This window comes from Cervus elaphus, chromosome 17 (genome assembly GCF_910594005.1).
Source record: "Cervus elaphus chromosome 17, mCerEla1.1, whole genome shotgun sequence".
Lineage (NCBI taxonomy): Eukaryota > Metazoa > Chordata > Mammalia > Artiodactyla > Cervidae > Cervus > Cervus elaphus.
In genome coordinates, this window is record NC_057831.1 from 52,103,551 (window position 1) to 52,120,194 (window position 16,644).

Genomic DNA, 16,644 nt, shown 5'->3' on the forward strand with positions numbered 1-16,644 from the left:
TAGATTACTGGTTGGCACGAGTGGAGAATGAATGAATGCAGTCAGTGCAGACAATTCTAGCTATAAGATGAACAATTTCTGGGCATGTAATGAACAACATGGTCACCATAGTTGTTATACTTCAAAGTTTCTAAGAGAGAAGGAAGATCTTAAAAGTTCTCACAATAAAAATAAAGACAACTGTGAGTTGATGAATCTGTTATCAACTAACTGCTTTACTTGTAGTAATCATTTCCCAGTATCAAATCATGATGTTGTACGTGTTAAGTTTACACAATATATGTCAGTAACATCTGAAAGAACTGGAAAGAAAAAAAGCATTTCGTGTTATCAAAAATGCATATACTATTTCCATTCAATTATTTACATAAAGATTCATGTTGTGACACTAGTTTTCTATATGAGAAAAATATTGATAATAAATAAATGGTGAATGGTGGTCTGGTGTAAATGATTCAAAGCTGTGAGAAAAACTCAAAAGCCAATAATTTCTCTGTAAAATAATGCCTTGTTCTGTAATAAAATTAAATTTGTTCCTGTCAAGTAGTGATTTTTACTTCATTTAGGTGGATCTTGTTTTTGCCATTATTCCTACAATAAACCTGAACTCTAGCTATGGTTCATATTGCAAGAACAAGAACTTTCTGAATTGTCAAAAACAAAGCAAAAAAGAACCACAAAAAATGCCTTCACTAAATGCCTCCTCTCTTTCTAGTTATGATTTGATGTCTCATCATTGTGTGATCTCTGAAATTTCTGTTCAGCTGAGAGGCCCCAGTACAGCTATTCTCTGCTGTATTTTTTGGATTCTTGCTTTGCTTGTTCCAAGCTTAGGAAACGGCCAATATGAGGAAATCTGTGCAACATAAAAATCCAAATTTTCCTACAACTTGAATAAAAATTTTTTAGCTATTTTTCTGGAGGGATAAATTTAAGCCTATAGTCAGTGTTATTTACATGTCACATTAAATTCCATTTGTAAAAGATATTAAAAAAGAAATATCATAATATTTTCAATAACAGAAAATTATTTGAATTTCAGGTAATAAAATAGAATGTTTTTGAGAGTATATTAGATGTAAAAAGATGTATAAAGTTGATGAAGAAAAATGGAGTATATATTAATGATGTTCTAAATGAAAAATACAAAGCTATATGTTTAATAGTGGAAGAAACACAGTCTTTGATTTTGACTTCAGAATAAATGTATTTAACTTTACAAAACTGTGATCCAAAAAATTATCTCTCTGTATAATAATGACTAACACTTAGCTAAGATTTTTTTTATCTCATGGTAATATGTATAATAAAAACTGGGTCATTGGTGTTGAAGAATTCTTGAAATTGCTTTGTGACAAGGCAAGGGAAAATGTTGAATAAAATGAAACATCAGATAGGAAGCTTAGATTTGTATCTCAGTCTCGGAAAGGCATATATCAATACCTTCCCTAAAATATACAAGTTGAAATTTTTCTGTACCAGTTTTTTGATGTTGATGTTGATCCTGTAAGAATGGAAATGCTAAGAAAAGTGAAAAAAGAATAAGAGGTATAAATGTTTTTTGAGGCATAAAGTATATTGAGATTTTTCTTTTTAATTTTTGAATGCTTTTCTATGCTGCAAGACAGTGTTCTACTAAAACCTCTGTGAAGTAACAATTAAAGAGCATTTCATAAAAAAATATTATAAAATGTATTTGTTTTGATTCATTTTGTGCCATTATTCACTTTTTTTCTATTCTGGCTAGGTTTGTTTTTGTTTTTAATCTTATTCTGTTAGGTAGGGAAGAATCTTTACTTTCCAAAGTGAATTAACTTCAAGGAATTTGCACATGGGTGTGTCCAAAACTATGGTAAGTGATATAAAGTATATGGTAAGTGATATAAAGCTAAAATATTTTAATTTCAGTATCTTATAGTTTAGTATAATTTGTGGTGCTCCAAAGCATTGCCTAAATAAGGCAATAAGTCTTTATGACTTATTGCAGTTGAATGCTTCTAAGTAGGTGAAAATGAAGAATCATTATATGCACTGGTGGAAGCATGCTTTTAAACTGGAGTTTTGCTTAATTCCTGTCACCTTACTCATGACAGCTATAACAAATAAAGAAACTGAGGATGAATTCATAGGGATAATTAAGCAGTGTTGATTTTAGGACAGTTGTCTTTTCAATGAAACACTGATTGCATTGCTCATAACAAAACTATCTCTGCATGACAGAACTAATTAGTGACCATCTGAACTTACTTAGCCAAACGAAAAAGCAATTAAAAATATCGTCATCACTGGATCTACCATTGAACAGCTGGTTATATTGATAAGCAATCCAGCAAGTTAAAGCTACTTTAGAACACAATGGAACATAATCTGCTTTCTCAGTAGTAATTAGAGAGCAATAAGAAAATATGCAATTACTGTTGAGGAACTGTAATTGTGATGCAAACAACTTTAAAAATATACTTTCCTCCTGAATTGACATAAGAATAATAGGTGAAAATTTTTATATTCTTTGAAATATTCTATATTCCTGTGGGATTTACAAATCATATTATAGGATTTATCAACAATTAGCCATCTTTCTAAAACAGGATAAATATTTATAACATTGCTGTTTGCTTTAACAGAGCTTATTCATTCAGTCAACAAATATATATTGAGCATTTACTATGTGCCAGGGTTATAGTAAGCAGCAGAAATAATAATCAAAACTACAAAGAAAAGCTTTGTTCTTATGGAGTTTTCTCTGTTAGCGTGCTGTTGTTCAGTTGCTCAGTAATGTCCAATTCTTTGCGACTCCATGGACTGAAGCATGCCAGGCTTCCCTGTTAGGACTGACCAGAGATTAGGATAAATCAGGATTTGTTAGGATAGAGCAGGGATTAGCAAAAATTTCTATAGAAATATTTTATTTCTGTAGAAATATTTTAGACTTTGTAGGCAGTGTGGCCTCTGTCACAATTACTTATCTCTCTAAGTGGAGTACAAAAGGAACCAGAGAGGATACATATATGAATATAAGTCCTGTTCCAATAAAATCTTATTTACAAAAACAGATGGAGGGCCAGACTGGGTCTGTGCACCATGGTTTTCACATCCCTAGCATAGACAGGCAATAAACTAGACAAGTAAGTACTAATCAACTGTATGATTGAACAGAGCTAGTATGGAAAAAATAAAGCAGAAGGAGGAAATAGGGAGTTGGGACTAAGAGAGTTTAGGTTAAATTCAGTGTCAGGATTTATGAAATCCTCTCCAGAAAAGTGGAAATAGAGTAAAGAACTGAAAAAAAAAAAGAGAGGAAGTAATTATGTGTAATCTGGGTGGAAGGAAGAGCCTTGCAAATCCCTGAGGTTAGAGCATTGAGGATCTGATAGAAACAGTAAAAAGATGAGTGAGTCAGTGAGATGTGTAGGGCTGGATTTGGTCTGAGAGATAGGAAGCCACATCACATGCAGCCATGTCCTCCATTGTTGTTCACTCGTGAAGTCATGTCCATCTCTTTGCGACACCATGAACAGCAGCGCACCAGCTTCTCCGTCCTTCACCATCTCCTAGAGTTTGCTCAGACTCATGTCCTTTGTGTCAGTGATGCCATCCAACCATCTCATCCTCTGTTGCCTCTTCCTCCTCCTGCCCTCAGTCTTTCATAGCATCAGGGTCTTTTCCAATGGGTAGCTTCTTTATATCAGGTGGCCAAAGTACTGGTACTCCACAGAGAAGATATAGCTGTGAGTCTCATGGAAAGCACTGTGGAGCAAGACAGTGATAATATGATCGATTTTAGATTTTAATGGGCTCACTCCAGCTATCATGTCAAGAAATGATTTGGGATTGGCTTTTACAAAGGCAGTATGGTCAATAAAATCTCTTTAAACTTATTAAAGAAATTGTCTTGTAGTTAATCAGTTCTTTTGGGTAAAGTATTCTCATTCATCACCCAGTGAGGTGAATTTAACAAGTTGTACACAGGGCTTCCCCGGTGGCTCAGATGATAAAGAGTTTGCCTGCAGCGAGGGAGACCCAGGTTCGATCCCTGAGTCAAGAAGATCCCTTGGAGAAGGGAATGATTTCCCACTCCAGTATTCTTGCCTGAAGAATTCCAAGGGCAGAGGATACTGGCCAGCCCCAGTCCATGGGGTCACAATGAGTCAGACATGAATGAGACTAACGCTTTCACTTTATACATTACTTCTGTGTGTAAGGGGTTCTCTTGTGGCTTAGCTGGTAAAGTATCCGCCTGCAATGAGGGAGACCTGGGTTCAATACCTGGGTTGGGAAGATCCCCTGGAGAAGGGAAAGGCTACCCACTTCAGTATTCTGGCCTGGAGAATTCCATGGACTGTAGTCCACGGGGTCACAAAGAGTTGGACAGGACTGAGCAACTTTCACTTTCACTTTTCACTTTCTGTATGTAAGGAACTCTGCCAATTCCTGTTGTTACAGTCAAATAGGACACAATTTTTTTCTCTGTATCTATTTTTGGCAAGTAAGTATTTGATCCTCTGCTTTTCTAAGTAAAAGTAGGTTCTTTTTTTCTGGGTTTGTAAAAACAAATATAATAATCATGATGACTTGTCACTTTAACATTAGATTTACTCTTCTTCAATAAAGAGATACTAAAACAGCAGAAATGCATTAGCAAGATATGTTTCATCCTCCTGTGACTTCATCATTATCTCTTCGCCAAGAACTGTACATCTATTGACAGTGTGGTTTGTGTCAATCACAGAGGAGTAAATAAAGGAGTCCAGAAGTTGGTATTCTGATGGTAAGGTGACAAAGATTAAGTTGCCCAATTCTTGACAACATCAGCTATTTCTTCATTTGGGCAGGTTTTATGGTTTCAGCTGAACTTCAAGGTCTTCACTCAAAAAGGATCAGCCTTTGTGGGCAGTATAAGTATGAGATAAAATCTCTTTCAGTTGCTAGCAAGCCTAGATAGGTTAGTGAGATCAGCTTTTGGCTGAACTTCAGACAGATAGTCTACATCACTGTTTGGCATCATAAGCTGCTAAAAGGACCATAGTTATATGTTGCCAAGGAACAGAGCATTTAGGGTAAAAACACATGCCTATACTTGAATCTGGTCTCCAAGATATTTTCCCAGTATCTCTTTGGACTAAAAGCTAGGGCCATTTCCCTTCCAAATTGAGGGCGATTGCATCATACAGGGAAATTAGATAAAAATGCTAAGGTTTTGTGGGAATATGAAATCAGTCTTTGTGAATTGTTTCCGTCTCCACTCACTCATTGTCTTAACAGTATTTCTCTTTTACTGTATATGCTAAGATATTAATTTGGTATTTAGTTTTTCCTGTCATATTTGATTTTTATTATAAATGCTATTATCGTCATTGCTTTCTTATTGAATGTATATTTTAAACTATAAAAATATATTGTCTTATTCCTTGTTAGTCTCTCAGTCATATCTGACTCTTTGAGATCCCATGGACTGTAGCCTGCCAGGCTCTTCTGTCCCTGGAATCCTCCAGTGGATAGCCATTCCCTTCTCCAGGGGATCTGTCTGACCAGGGATTAAACACAGGCCTCCTACATTGCAGGCAGGTTCTTCGTTTGAGCCACCAGGGAAACCTGCCCTATTACTTAGAGCATAAAAAATTATATGGTAGAACAATGAATACTATACTTTTAAATATATAATGAACACATAAGGCTTGAAATAGAATTTATTGCGTAAATTATAAGTAGCAGATAATAGAACTTGATATTCAACCCTAATGTAATTAAAACTTTTGAAGGATTTTTAGTTTAGTTATATATTCATTTACATTTGACTATGGGTTTTTTAACCTACCAGTTCCTGAATGTCTTATGTATTTTAATCATTCTTTATAAGACTCTTGAATGTTATACATCATTACCTCAACATTTTAGAGTGTTAAATTTAAATCTTAGGAATGAGAAAAATTTAAGTGTCAAAATGTCAGACAGCCAGATGTATTATTTAGTAGACTGTTCTTGATTCTGTAATGTAACTTTCCTTTTCCTGAAATACTTTGGTGAATGCAGTCATTTAGACTTTTTTGTTTATTTCTATTTAAATATTTTTTTGTTTTTTTTAAGATTTTCAGATATATAAATATGCATATGTGTGTGTATATACACACACACACACGTATACACACACACACATACACATATAGCTCTTTCTTGATGGCTCAGATGGTAAAGCATCTGCTTGCAGTGCAGGGGACCCGAGTTCGATCTCTGCATTGGGAAGATCCTCTGGAGAAGAGAATGGCAACTCACTCCAGTATTCTTGCCTGGAAAATCCCATGGACAGAGAAGCCTGGAGGACGATGGTCCTTGGGGTGGCAAAGAGTTGGACACGACTGGAGCGACTTAGCACACATGCACATATACATAAATGTCATTATAGCAGTTTATTTCTTTCATGAGTTGGCATTTCTATTACAATTTCTCCTTAATAAATGCTCATGTGTGTGTGTGTGTGGGTATCCAGGGTTATACACCCACACATAGTCACTCTGTCCTCAGTGAATGTGGCAAATTTTTATTTCGCTTGCACTGTCCCAAGCTTTGCCTACTCACTCTTCCTTCTCTTTTCCTATGTTGCCTTGTCTTCTTGTCTTTCTACCTCAGATGTGCTCATATGTGTATGCATTCATGCACGTCTGCATCCATGAGATACTCTAAGAATTCAAGACAGGCATGTGGGAGTTAAGGCAAATCAGCCATCCATAAGACAATAATAGAACAAGTAGTGAGTTGCCTAAGATTTTACATCAAATTTGTGAAGAAAAACGTTTTAGATTTCTGGTCCACTTTCCTTGAAAAATCACCACTTCCACTACACAACAACAATAAAAAAAAAAAGGCTGAACAAACTTAAAGACAAATAATTTTAGATCTTTCAAGGAATTGAGGTCATAGGGCAAACTGCTAGCACCCCGAATTGGAAAGACAAATACACCAGTCTTTATTTAAATACACCCATCTTTATTTAAATACACCTATCTTTATTTATTAAATTCACCTATATAAGAGAATCAGAATTTAACCAAGTAGAATCCCATGAGCAGAAACCTTGGTGGGAACCTGCATCAGAGTAGGAACACCTAAGCATTTTTTAACTAACCTAAACTTGTTATTGACAAGTTGCTGGGAATACAGTATGAGCAAGTTGATGAGTTCAAAACTCTAGAGTGGCCCAGTCCTCACAGACTGCAGCGTTTTGTGAGTTTTACCTCCTGGAGCTCAACTAGATTCTGACAGTGAGAATGGGAGAGAACTCTCCTGTGCTTCTGGCAAAAGCGGGCGTGTGTGTGGCGTAGTGGATGTCTAGAAAAACTCCACAGCATTATGTTATTTCTAATAAACCCCGCCTTCGCGATGAACTATTTCACCAATGGTTAAACAATAGAGGATTTTACCAGAGACTAAATGACATAAGGGAAAGGACATATCCAGTTCTGGTCCCCCTCTAAACTTTTTTGTCTCACATAAGTTGGAGAAACTAAACAAAGCAAAACCTGAAGAGCAGTTGTGATATTTACAGTTCCAGGGCACAGGCTAACTAAAATATTGAGACCTAACTATCGGAGAAGGCAATGGCAACCCACTCCAGTGCTCTTGCCTGGAAAATCCCATGTATGGAGGAGCCTGGTGGGCTGCAGTCCGTGGGGTCGCTAGGAGTCGGACATGACTGAGCGACTTCACTTTCACTTTTCACTTTCATGCATTGGAGAAGGAAATGGCAACCCACTCCAGTGTTCTTGCCTGGAGAATCCCAGGGACGGGGAGCCTGGTGGGCTGCCGTCTATGGGGTCGCACAGAGTCGGACACGACTGACGTGACAGCAGCAGCAACTATAGGACGGGGCTTCCCAGGTGGCATAGTGGTGAAAGAATCTGCCTGCCAATGCAGGAGATGCACTAGATGCATAAAGAGAGCATACATTTCCTTTCAACAGCATTCTTTTTTGCTTCAAATACTTCATACTGACTTGCAATCATGTATAAACAAATTGTTAATGGCCCCCTACTCTCATGGGGTCGCTAAGAGTCGGACACGACTGAGCAACTTCACTTTCACTTTTCACTTTCATGCATTGGAGAAGGAAATGGCAACCCACTCCAGTGTTCTTGCCTGGAGAATCCCAGGGACGGGGGAGCCTGGTGGGCTGCCCTCTATGAGGCTGCACAGAATCAGACACGACTGAAGCGACTTAGCAGCAGCAGCAGCAGACTTTGGGTGGTCTCCTTGTACTGACTTAGGTATCTAGTGCATGTGAATCTCCTCCATATTGCTAATATTTTTCATACTTTCCTCTTCTTCAACAGTGAAATATTTGAATTGAAAAGTAACTGCTAGTAGATAGACCACTCTGAACAAATTTTTTTTAAATAAAAATCACATTGAATAATAATTAGCTTTGATATCTGAATGTAAACCATAGATCATTGATGTAGTTCCAACCATAATCCTTCAAGCAGGTGGTTTATTACCAGTTGCCTACTGTGGGTTTTCTATCCTGTTCCATTGATCTATATTTCTGTTTTTGTGCCAGTACCACACTGTTTTGATGGCTGTAGCTTTTGCACCCGTGGTCAGTTAGTCTGTGATAAAGGAAGCGGGGCTACCCAATGTTGGAAAAATAGTCTCTTCAACAAATGATGCTCAGAAAATAGAACAGCTACATGTAGAAAATGAAGTTAGATTATTCTTTAACACCACACACAAAAATATGCTCAAAGTCATTAAAAACCTAAATATAAGACCAGACGCTGGAGAAAAACATAAGCAGAACAGTCTGGCATAAATCACAGCAGTAATTTTTCGATTTGTCTCCCATAACAATGGAAATAAAAACAAAAATAAACAAATGGGACCTACTTAAACCCAAAAGCTTTTGCACAAAAACCTTTTTGTAAACAAAATGAAAAGACAACAGGTTGGGAGGAAATATTTGCAAATGATGTGATGAACAAGAGATTCGTCTCCAAAATTTAGAAATAGTTCCTGATGCTTTACAGCATCAAAGTTAACAACCAAATCAACAAATAGGCAGAAGACCTAAATGGACGTTTCTCCAAAGAAGACATACAGATGGCCAGGAGGCACATGAGAAGATGCTCAAAATCACTAATTATTAGAGAAATGCAAATGAAAACTACAATGAGATGTCACATCACACCAGCCAGAATGACTGTCATCAAAATATCCACTAAAAGTAAGTGCTGGAGAGGGTGTGGAGAGAAAGGTATTCTTACACTGTTGGTGGGATATAAATTGGTACAGGCACTATGGAGAACAGTATGGGGGTTCCTTAAAAAAAAACTAAAAATAGAGCCACCATATGACCCTGGAATCCTACTCCCGGACATATATCCAGAGAAAAATATGATCTGAAAGGATGCATGCACCCCAATGTTCATTGAAGCACTGTTTATAGTAGCCAAGATATGGAAGCAACCTAAATGTCCATTGACAGGAATAGATAGAGAAGATGTGGTACATATATGCAATGGAATATTACTCAGCCTTTAAAAAGAATGAAATAATGCCATTTGCAGCATTGTGGATGCACCTAGAGACTGTCATACCAAGTAAGTCAGACAGAGGAGAAATATAGTATGACATCCCTTATATGTGGAATTTAACAGTAAATGATACAAATGAACTTACAAAACAGAAAGAGACTCACAGACTTAGAGAATGAACTTATGATTGAGGTTGGGGGCAAGGGATAGTTAGGGAGTTTGGATGGACATGTGTACACTGCTATATTTAAAATGAATAGCCAGCAATGACCTACTATATAGACATGGAACTCTGCTCAATGTTATGTGGCAGGCTGGATGGGAGGGGTGTTTGGGGGAGAATGGATACATGTATGATTGAGTCCCTTTGCATTTTACCTAAAACTATCACATTGTTAATCATCTATACTCCAATACAAACTAAAAACTTAAAAGAAATAAAAAATAAAATTATCTTGATATTTAAAAAGGTAAGCATACTTGCTTACTTTGATGTCTCCCCTTTCTGATCTCCATAGCAATTACAGTTTGCCGAACACTTTGGCATTTGGTTAATTTCTACTTTGTACTTTTTATTGTCATCAGTCATATTTTTTAAATTTTAAAATAATTTCATGTCCCCAAGCAGGTTGTTACTATTAACATGAAAATTCTAGTTATCTCCCATGACATGTAAGGATGTTGGTGGAGCCCCTTGATATTACAGGAAAACTATGAACTTTAGGTCCTGTTTTACTGAACTGCAACTACCAGCTTCTCTGTGTTTTAACTCTTTCCTTAAGAAAATTACTTAACTGTTCTCTGCCTCAGTATTCATACCTGTCAAATGACAGCATGCAGTAGAATTAAAATAACTATAAAATGAACTTGTCTATTCCATTTACTTTGTCAATTCCAATTACTAATCTGTCTGACTTCACTTTAAGTCACAATATTCCGACTCCTAATACCTGCTTTAGGATGTCAGATATTTTCAACTTGGAATTATTTAATTTGATATAAATAAAATTCTAATTTAGTATTAACTAAAATAATTATTTTCCTTTAGCATAAATCTAGTATTTATTATTTTAATAAGTACTGTATTTGATTTAAATTGGTGTGTTGATTTTTAATATCAGCAGTGCACTTATGTGCAAAAGTGTGGTTTATATTGTAGAACTTTGGTTTGCTTTCTTAGAGCAATGCAATGAAGAAGTAATTTTATGGTTATATTGTTTAAAATTTTAACCTAGAGCAAAAAATTCTATAACCTTTTGAAGAAGCTCTCATTGATTACTTTTATGACTAGGAGATCTTGACTTTTCAAAACATCCCACCCCATTGTTCATGATTTTAATTGTTAAAATGTTCTTTCTCATTTTGAACTAAAGGAAGACTTTTTCTCCCTTTCTCCTCAAATACTGGCATGTTATCCTGCTTTACTAAGCCACATAAAGTAAAGCAATGTTCAATTTCAAATGATAGACTTTTTTGAAATTGTAAGAGAAATATAGCAAACATCTGTGATGAAGATGTTCAGCTAGGTAAGAATACATCTAATTCTGCTGTCATGGAGCAATATTTCTTCAATTTAAATCCAAGATAACTTGAAAGTCTGTGAAATGAATTACCAAAAGTAAACATTTGACAAATACGTTATGAAAAAAATGTTTTCCTTCAACACAGATATGTGTCTGCAGCATCACCATATTCTTCTAGCTAATAGCACTATCACAAATTAAAATGAGGGTAGTTTGGGCTGACTTATTCTATGAATTGGATCTTAATAATTTCCCATTCATTGTTATTTATTATATTTCAAAGACCTTTGACAAATGTTCTGAGAATACATTGCAAATTTGTTGCAGGGTAGTAGGTGGGAAATTCCATTGAAACAAGCTGTTTACTTATTGTAAGCTATCATTCACCTTCTTAAATATTCTTTTCTTTTAAAAAATATTTTTTTGAATATCCTTTTTTTTTTTTTAAGAAATGTCTTATCTGGGTTTTTAGTAAGATGTTACAGAAAAACCTGAACTAACTTTTTGACCAGCCCGATATTTTTGGTTACAGCTCAAAGACTGCTGTTTGTTAAATAAGAGTGGGATCATTTTGCTGTGGCGTTGGAGGGAAGATGGAAATATTTAATATGATTTGAATAAAATTCTAATTTAGCTAACAATTTCTTCTTTCACTAGGAAAAAAAATAACAGGAGTTTTGGGGACAGAAATTTAGGTGGCTCTAAAAGAGTTTTAAAAATGGAAACTCCTATTTGCCGAATCAAGGGACTAAAGGATGAAAAACTATCCACAGGCAAAAAGTACATGAAAATTAAAACATGAAAATTTTCAAAAATTGTATGCAGCAACAATAATGAGTTTCAATATCTTCTTTTACTCTTGTGCAGATTTATGCTTTTGGGTATTTATAATTTATGTTATTTTTATTCTTTATAGTTTAACACTGGGTTTTAGGGTGTAGAGTGAGAAGGACATTGACTCATACTGAATGTATTTAACAGGATCAACTAAAATGGGTATTTTTTTTAATGCCTTTATTTTGTATTTGTTTTTGTTTTGAAGTAGGGGTTTAATTAGTATGTACTAGTTAATTACTAAAACTTTTGCTTATTTTGTTTACTATATTTTTTCACTTGTGATGTATATTTAAAAATTTAATTTTCATTATATATCTGTTTACCATCTCTGCTTCAAATAGAACACACCTACTGTTTCATCAGTAGTATCAGGTAGAATTAAAATAATTATAAAATAAATCTCTTTCTCTCTATTCTATCTCTCATTTACCAACATACCTGTCTGACTTCATTGTAAGTGATATTATTTAGACTCCTAATATTCTAATAAAACACAAATTTTGCATTGCTGGTACTCAATACAAGATTATTACATTGAAATATTTAATGTAGTATATACAATAGCTATTGAAATTATTGATTGATTATTTTGCAATGCTATTTATGAAAATTAGGCAACTTTATTTAACAATATTTATTGAACACTATTTTTAGGACCAAAGTAGGCACTGTTTATGGTTTTTAACTCAGCAAGATTAATTTGTGTCTTCAGTCCTCAAAGATCTTCCTATGTCCAGGAAGTTTTGTTGGTCAAAGGTTTCTTGTCAGTTTCCTTCACTGACAGTCAATAGTCCTACATAAATAAGAGCACTCACCAACTCTTTCAAAGAGGTCTCCTTTCTTTCTTTGTCCAAGCCCATTAACCTCTAATCCTGTATACAGTGCCCATGTATACAGTGTATCTTTAATGCCATTCTCTTGTTGGAAGCTCTCCTATCCTCTGGCAACTAGATTAATATCTCTTGTAACACTGTTTCATAGCATCTCCTACTTATTGTGATCTCCAGAACTAGTTCTTTGTGTTTGTTTAATGTTTGTCTTGCCTAGTAAACTGTATATTATCAGTTTATCATTTACCTCCACATCCTCAGTGCCAAGTGAATGCCTGACTCAGTGATACTGGGTTGGCCAAAAATTTCTTTGGGTTTTTCCATAGCATCTTATCATTGATTAAATAAATGAAGAATTGGTAAAGGCACACAGCTAATACTGTTTTAGTGAACTCTTCATTTTGAAAAAAATTGAAAGTTAAAATTATACTGTATCCTTTTGTACAGTTAACCTATTATTAGCATTTGCCACATTTGCTTTTCTTTCTCCCTCCCTCCTCCTTTTCATATATAATTACAGCATGTATCTCCAATAAACAGGACACCCTTCAACCAAACGACAATATGGTGATTTCTCTGAGAAACTTAATCCTGATAAAATAGTATTATTTTTCTTCAATCAGTATTCAGATTTATCCCAATAGTTCCTATAATCCTTGATCCAGTCAAGATCATAAATGATTTTTCAAGATGTATTTAGTATATAATTATTATTACTTAATATAATAATTTTACTTGATTTTTGAAACTCAACATAGCTTACTTTTATTTTCAAAAGCATGGCTTGCTTAAAACTTTTGAACTATTTCTGGTTTTCTGTATATAAATCACCAAATGAACGGGTGACCTGAGGGCAGAATTTCCATATGTCTTTATTTATCCTACATGAGTAGGAGTATTTCAAATTTAGGCTGTTAAAAAGCCATTACTAATGGTATAGCATGTCAATTGTAAAATATGATTTCAGCAAACAGGACTCTCTATGCTGAGCATTTACATAGTTCTGAAGACAAATTAGAGTATTTTTCAATCTTTTTCTCCTTGAATTACCTTCTTCATGAATCTAAGTTTACTTACACAGCCTTAAAGAAAATGAAGAAAAAAAAAATCTGTCAGAAAAACATATTAAAAAGTGTTACATTTTTATGTTTTATTTTCAATACCATAGAGCTTTCTGAGAGATATCAATGTAGAGAAGAGATATGACAGAGACTGTCCAAAGGACTTACCCTTTTTTTATGCTCAGCACCATCTTTTTAAAAGCTACAAGAATAAACATTGTTGCATTGAAGAAGTGTCTGTCTGAAGTGTGAATAGATGTTTCAATCTGGGACCATTTCACATTCACTGTGAACAGTTGGATATTATTGAACAGGCTTTGCCCTTTACTAGTAAATCCTGCAGCTAATCTTATTAAGAACCAGTGGAAACGGAAGTTATATAGAAGTCAGAAGTCAGCTCCACAGTAGAAGGTTCAAAGAGGTTTCCTTTGTGTTAAATGCTTTTTCTGTGTTTGTTTATGGAATATATCTGATTGAATTACTTTAATTTCAAACATTTTCAAATGTAATGAGATGTAGCCCTACCCCCATGAACACATCCAAAGAAGAAGTTTTGTTAAACACAGGCTAGTTTACCTTGAACATGCTTTAGATAACAGTAAGGCACTTTGGAGATTCTTTGAAGAACATAGACCATTTCTTTAAAATGACTTGTCTTTAACTCTGAAATAACTCTGATAGAGGAGGAATGAGAGCTGACTTTATATTATCAATAAATTTTAAAGTCCCCTAAAATAAATATCTGAAGCACATGACCTTGTGATTTTGTCATCAGGTGACTTATGCCAAATTACTAACTGTTGGAAGATAACAGATTGTAGACTGTTGCTTTGATTGGAGACAAATCATGGTCAGAAGACTGTGATTACCTTTGCCAGTATTTAACACAAACAGGTTTGCTGGGGTATTTATAATAATTTCACGAGTCAATAGTATACGGGGTAATATGTCCTAATAAATCAATGAAGAAATAACATACTCTCAACAAATAATGTATTAATCCTGATATTGTTTCAGGCCAGGGGGGATGACAGCAATAAAGCTCAAATTTAGTTAAAAGTGTATATTTACTATAAGTTTTTGTGTCTTGGACAGATGGCTTTGCCAACTGGGAGATAACTCAGCTGCCAGCACAAAAATAAAAGTTCCTTGTTACTACAGCATTACTGGGGAAAGATGGTGCTGGTGTTGGTGAGCAGGCTCGGATGCTCAGAGGGTCATGGTTCCAGGGAACCGTGTCTGGCTTGTGCCACTTAACGCAGGCAGGAATAGATAGATGTCCCTTCTCTTCCTGAGGCTGCTGGACAGTTTAACACCACTGCCAACCAAGAGCAGCCTTACTGTGGCAGGAGCAAGTGTCTAAAGATTTCTGGAGAGCTAGATCAGCAGAGTAGCTTTGCCCTGACTAAAGCAGTTACTCCTCACAAACTCTCAGTGTTTATAGTCTAAGTGTCCCCTCGGTTACTTCTTTATATGTTCTTACTGAGATAAGACACCAGAGGGTCTCTCTTTTTTTTTTTTTTTTCCCCAATTATTTTGATTAGTTAGAGGCTAACTACTTTACAATATTGTAGTGGTTTTTGCCATACACTGACATGAATCAGCCATGGATTTACATGTGTTCCCCATCCTGAACCGGCCCCCCCGCCACCTCCCTCTCCATCCCGTCCCTCTGGGTCATCCCAGTGCACCAGCCCCGAGCTCTTGTCTCATGCATCCAACCTGGACTGGTGATCTGTTTCACACTTGATAATATACATGTTTTGATACTGTTCTCTCAGAACATCCCACCCTCGCCTTCTCCCAGAGTCCAAAAGTCTGTTCTGTACATCTGTGTCTCTTTTTCTGTCTTGCATATAGGGTTATCGTTACCATCTTTCTAAATTCCATATATATGCATTAGTATACTGTATTGGTGTTTTTCTTTCTGGCTTACTTCACTCTGTATAATGGGCTCCAGTTTCATCCATCTCAATAGGACTGATTCAAATGAATTCTTTTTGACATCTGAGTAATATTCCATGGTGTATATGTACCCCAGCTTCCTTATCCATTCATCTGCTGATGGGCATCTAGGTTGCTTCCATGTCCTGGCTATTATAAACAGTGCTGCGATGAACATTGGGGTGCACGTGTCTCTTTCAGATCTGGTTTCCTCAGTGTGTATGGCCAGAAGTGGGATTCCTGGGTCATATGGCAGTTCTATTTCCAGTTTTTTAAGGAATCTCCACACTGTTCTCCACAGTGGCTATACTAGTTTGCATTCCCACCAACAGTGTAAGAGGGTTCCCTTTTCTCCACACCCTCTCCAGCATTTATTGCTTGTAGACTTTTGGATAGCAGCCATCCTGACTGGTGTGTAATGGTACCTCATTGTGGTTTTGATTTGCATTTCTCTGATGATGAGTGATGTTGAGCATCTTTTCATGTGTTTGTTAGCCATCTGTTTTCTTCTTTGGAGAAATGTCTGTTTAGTTCTCTGGCCCATTTTTTGATTGGGTCATTTATTTTTCTGGAATTGAGCTGCAGGAGTTGCTTGTATATTTTTGAGATTAATCCTTTGTCTGTCCCTTTATTTGCTATTATTTTCTCCCATTCTGAAGGCTGTTTCACCTTGCTTATAGTTTCCTTTGTTGTGCAAAAGCTTTTAAGTTTAATTAGGTCCCATTTGTTTATTTTTGCTTTTATTTCCAATGTTCTGGGAGGTGGTCTCTTAGCAGCTGAGCTACAAGTGCTTATGAAGGATAACAAATAAGATGATGACATCATGACACAGCTTACTTCACTGTCGACCAAAATAATCTTTACTTCTAAAAACAAATCTTTGTTTGTTTTTGTCACAACCATGTGGAATGAAACAACTTTACTT